Raw genomic sequence first — 5,367 nt, 5'->3', positions numbered from 1 at the left:
GGAGGGAGGGGTATTGACTTCTCTTCCATGAGCAGATCAAATTTCAGGCTTTTAGAGTTTTGTGCATTTGCCAGGTACACTGAAATACAGATACCAGCTCTCGCAACCTTCATGTGACTTTGGCAGCATGCACGTGGCTGTTCTGCAGGGCAGACGGACCCACCTCTTCCCCGGGGATGGACGGCATTGCTGCTGTAGGTATGCACTGGCCATTTTCTGTATCTGAGTTCAGTGCTGGGGGGGGAGATAGGCCTATGTGAGAAACATCAAGAAGGTTTTTGCAGGTCTGAAGAAACCGGTGTGAATTCACAGCGTTCAGAGTGTTTGACCTAGGCTGCATTGCAAAGCACCTTCCCTGGGAAGAGGTCTGCCTCTGGATGATGCCTCAGCAGCACGGTTCTAGCTCTGCATGCCCTGCTGACCTTGTTTTAGCCTGTTCTGTGAAGCCACTTGAAAGCCACTTGGGCAGCCACAAGAGAGGCTGTGCTGCTGCACAGAGCGTTAGCTCACAGTTGCAGGGAGATAGGTGGAAGTTAGAATCTCCCCTGGCTCTAGAAATGTGTCTTTTCTGAGTATATGCAAAGACTTGATGTGAGGAGTAGCATATAGCTGTTTCTCCACAGATACTTGGCAATCTAGAAACCTTTAATAAATTAAAAATAAAATAAAGGACAGAGGGAAAGAGGAAGATCACAAGGACATATGAGGAGGAGAGGCTCTATCTTCAGCTCAACTTTAAAAATGAAGCAGCAATACAAGAAAAACCCCCACAGAATCATGTGCTTTAGCACAGGAAGCAACAAATGCTCAGAGCTTCTGAAGGTCCCAGGGGGTTTTAGAAGCCAAGCTGAAGCTAGGCCCACATACCCAAGGAGAGTTTGACCTGGCTGTGCTCCTTTGTGCCAGCGAGAAGCCAGGCAGAAGCACTGCTGATCAGGGGCTGGGATCAGCTGGTGGGGAGAAGTGATGGGTTGGAGGCCAAGGTGGGCAGATTGGCAACATACTGAACTCAGGCTCAAAGGCAACAGTGAAGCCATTGGGCAGGGAAAGAACTAGGAGGTGCTGAGGACACTATTGCTTCAGCATCTGATAAGCAGAAGAAAGGCACACGAGCACTGTGGAAGGAGTGTGGCATTCAGGAAGCTCACACTCTCTGTACCCGTAGTCAGAACCAGCTGAAGCCCACTGGGAAGCCTTGGCCATGCAAGTGCTTGCTGGGTTGCTGCACACATTGAGTGGGCCGGGGGGCTTGTTTGTTTTTTCCGTGCTAAGCATCTTTTCATTGCGTTTAATATTGTACAGATAGATAACAAACAACAGTAAAGCTGTTCTCAGACACACACAGGACCACGTATGCCAAGATTCACGCGTTCAGGCACAGCTGCTGCCTCATTCGTTTTAAAGCTTCTCGGCATTAAATTGCAAGCAGGTCTGTCCTGCAGTTCTTGGGTCTTCCCCAGGAGATCTGATGGCAATGAGACGGTTGTGAAAACCATTTGGAAACCCAAATCTCATGTAATATTCTCTACCCACAAAAGCACAAGCTTTAAACTGTCCTGAGCTGTGAAATTCTGATGGGGGCATTAGAGAGAAATGAACTGAGCCTCCCAGCAGCTCTGGGAGAGAAATATTACTTCTTATTTTACAGCCTGCTTTTAAAAGGCATTTAAATGTCTGCCTCACATATTCCAAGTGATTAAAGTAATTTTTTTCAAAAGCAGCTCCTGACTACAGATACCTATTTCTAGAACCTGCAGGCCTGTTGTTCCTCAGAATGACTGCATATTTATACATAGGATCTTGAAATGTTAAAAATAAATATGCATTACTTTATTCGCTTGTCTTTTTGTAGGATGGGTGGAAGATAAATTATCCAACAAAAGACTTTACTCATACAGCACTGAATGATTCAAAAATGCAGAGATTCTTCCTTTTTCCCTCTTCCATCTGGCTGGGACTTGCCTTTAGAAGAGGATTCCAATGTATGCCACGAAGCTCAGAGGCAGGTAACCTGGTCAGTCACAGCTTGTGCCCAGTTTTTCCCAGTGGCTGCACATGTCACTCTATGGAAGAAGCCTCTGCTGAGCACTCAACGTTAGGTGCAAAAATATTCCTCTTGAGGTCAGGCCTTTAAGGCCACATGTTGCCCAAATTAGGTGCAAATGCAGGGCAGGAAAAGCTTCAGAAATTCTAGTGAATTGTTTATGGTTTAACATACCAAAAACCAAACCATTAGTCACAGTTTCAGCCACAGTCCCTGTTCCTGTGGGGAAAACCTGTTGTTAAGAAAGCAACCATTATCTTATCTTCAGCCTTTGGAAACATTAATATCAGCTTTGTATAATGATTCAAAGGTCTCCCTATATACAGTGACAGCTATGAAAAGAAACCTGTGCCTGATGATTGAATACACTTTCACATATATTTAAAATATGTTGTCTTTTTAATTATAAAGACTGTAGAATAAAGAATGGTGATGCAGTGATGCTCACACAGTGCAGCCTTTTCTTGGGTTCCTTCAGGTTGTAGAGACTCAAGATTGCTAAGTTTACAGCTTGGACATCCAATGGCTTGAAGGTTCTCGCCCTCCATTTGGTGAGCTCAGGCCTTTCCTTGCTGGAGCAGGTTGTGCTGGGTGCTGGCCACTGTCAGTACCTCTGGTTTTACAGCTACATGCAGGAATCCTGGTTCTAAAAACAGCCACTAAGAGCCTTGAAGAACTCAAAGGTGCCGGGTGATAATTCACTTCCACAGCACTGAATCGTCCCTGAAATGTAAAGAGAAAAGCAGGATCAGTGCTACCTGCACCTACTTTTGAACTAGACAGCAAAACCTACTACCGACCACATATACAATGCCTAGTGTAACAGGGCCCCTGCCTGAGCTATAGCTGTAGAGAAGAGAGTAAACTATTTGAAAATTAATATTATATATTGGTATATAATTATGATTCTATGTTTCTATATTTAACTCTTAACATTAGCTAGTTTGAAGCAATTTCAATTCTGCTCACATATCCCGCTAAATGTCAGCTAGTAAATAAATTAATTTTTACCTCATCACCTCGTAAAGTATCATAAATTTGAACACTGGTGTGAAACGAGGGGAGTCTGAAAGGTTTCAAGGGATTCGTCATGTTTTAATTTGAACTGAAATTGGTAAAGAGGAGCAAAGTGCAGTGGCCAGATTAATCCATGGGGTATCTAAAGAAACCTGCCTAGCTAAGGCCAACATGTATCTAACCCAGTGCAAATGTTGTAATCTCATTATTAACTGTCTCAGGAAGCAAGAGCAATTAAGTGAAGGGTAAAAGCAGTGGTAAGGTTGTAATTTATTGCACAGACCATTACTGGGAAAACAACCTTTTGACAGAGATACTTTTTTTTCTTTCTCAGTCTGCTGCAAATTGGGAAACACGAGGAGTAAATAAAAGGACCTCTGGCACGGTGTGTTTCCTAGGAGAGCTGCCTCGCTGGTTGGGTACCAGGTAATTTTTGGCTATTTGTATAACGTTTTGCCACCGAACAGCTGTATTTTGTGTGCTCGAATGTACATTTCCTGCAGGCAGCAGCTCCTTCCACCACACGATGTAGTCAGGGATGACAGCGGTCAGCATTTGCCTTGGCGAGACCAACCCCAGCCAAAGGCAGCGCTTCCTGCAACCGGCTGCTCCCAAACGCGGTCAGCGCAGACACGGGGGATCGGGAGGTTCACCACCGCCGCCGCCGCCGCCGCCGTTCTCAGGGCACGGGGGGCTGTACGTGTTACCGGCACGGCCCCGTGCCGGCCCGTTACCATCTCCCCGAGCGGCTCCGCGTTTTGGGGACCGTTTCGTTGTGTCACCGCTGCCTGAAACTTTGGCAGCGAACTGCCGCCTGAGGGAAGGGGCGAGTCCCCCCTCATGGAGCCCCCCCTGAGCCCGGCCAGGCCGCGCCCGCCTCACACCTCCCGCCTCCCGCCCGCGGCGGGCCCCGCCCCGCCCCTCCGTCCGGCGCTGCGGCGGCTCCGGCAGGCCCGGCCCACCGCGGGGCCCGGATTGGCGGCGCCGGGCAGCCCCGCCGCCTCTCCTCCCCCTGCCGCCGCCCGGCGCGGCGCTGGTGGCGCGGGCCGTGGGACGCCGGGGCCGCGCCGGGCAGTGCCATGAGCTGCGGGTAAGGTAAGTGAGGCAGGGCGGGCCCCGCCGCGCCGCCTCGGCCCGCTCCGGGCAGCGCCCGCGCTCCTCGCCGCACCCGCTGGGGCGGGAAGCGCCGCTGCAGCAGCGCCCGGCGTGAGGCGCGGGAGCCTGGCGGGCTCCGCGGCGCTGGCGGCAGGAGCGAAGGAACGGGTGTCTGGCGGCGAAGGGAGGCGGGCCGGGCCGGGCCTCGGGCGGCCGGGGCGCCCCGAGGGGCGGCCGGTCCGGTAGGGGCTGATGGCGGCCGTGAGGGGCCGGCGGGCGCTGCTGTCGGTCCGGCCGCAGGGACCCGGGCGGGTAGTGGGGCTGCGGAGCGGCCGGCGGTGCTGAGCCGTGCCCGGGCCGGGTCAGGCGCGGCTGGTGCGGGGTTATTTTTACTCGCGGGCAAGGTCCGGCGGGATGGAGTTACTTCCCCCTGCCATCAGGGTAACCGAGCTGGAGGGTTGGCTGAGCGGGGTATGCGGTCTGGCAGGAGCGCTGCTGAAGTAGAAGCGGTACCTTAAAAACAAGCAGCAGAAACAGCGATAACGTTTATTCTCGGTGGAACCGGGGAGAGGATTTCCAATTAGCTTTTTGTGTCTGGCTCCTAAAATTGTTTCCTTCTCGTCTTAGATGTCAGCTCTTTAGTGTCTGCTTCTCTTGATTCTCAGTATCGTTTGTATTTCACCTCTCTGTTGCAGTTCAATATCTAAATGCGTTTAACGTGTCTCTTCAGCATGTGCTAAAGTTCCTTCTAAATGTGTGTGCTCAGCTTCTTCATGATCTTTATCTGTCAGCAAATGTCTGAAGGAACTTCTGCCCATAATTTAGGGGAGTTAAATGTACAGCTGAGTTTAACTTAAACTTTTGTGTGTAACTTTCATGTTGTAACTATAAGATAGATCAGTGTAAGACTTCAGTGCTCTAAGATTACCTTCTGTTAAGATGCTTTGTCATACTCCTCTGTCTTCACACAACTCTTTCAAGATGATCTTGCCTGCATAACTGGGAGAGCAAGGCAGGCTCACAGTCTCAGGGGTGGTTTGTTTTTTTTTTTTTACTAGAAGATGTGGGTTTTTTCTTTAATTTTGAAATAGCTTCATATTCCTAAACTCTGAATAAAACTCAGGCAGCGTGAGTGAGTACCGTTTCAATATTCTCTTAATTGAAAACGTGCTAAATTAGAGGTACAAGCACTTTAACTTAAGCAAAAGAAA

The 5,367-nt window shown here is 49.7% G+C and overlaps 1 protein-coding gene across 5 annotated transcripts in view; it reads left to right on the top strand.

The window, feature by feature from the left end:
- Positions 1 to 1,852: 1,852 nt before the first annotated feature.
- The window catches only part of TEX2 (testis expressed 2), a 52,137-nt gene continuing 48,622 nt past the window's right edge, over positions 1,853 to 5,367 (top strand). For 2 of the 5 annotated variants that reach the window (XM_030506281.1, XM_030506286.1), the window contains exon 1: positions 3,967 to 4,156. The gene's annotated coding sequence lies outside the window, so the exon portion shown is untranslated. Of the gene's footprint in view, positions 2,007 to 3,395; positions 3,488 to 3,966; positions 4,157 to 4,303; positions 4,325 to 5,367 lie in introns of those variants that run through there. The other 3 variants (XM_030506282.1, XM_030506284.1, XM_030506285.1) reach the window with 3 other exon arrangements.

The sequence above is a fragment of the Strigops habroptila genome, chromosome 14 (assembly GCF_004027225.2).
Source record: "Strigops habroptila isolate Jane chromosome 14, bStrHab1.2.pri, whole genome shotgun sequence".
NCBI lineage: Eukaryota > Metazoa > Chordata > Aves > Psittaciformes > Psittacidae > Strigops > Strigops habroptila.
The sequence above is the reverse complement of the archived record's forward strand: the minus strand, read 5'-3'. Positions and strand labels throughout refer to the sequence as shown.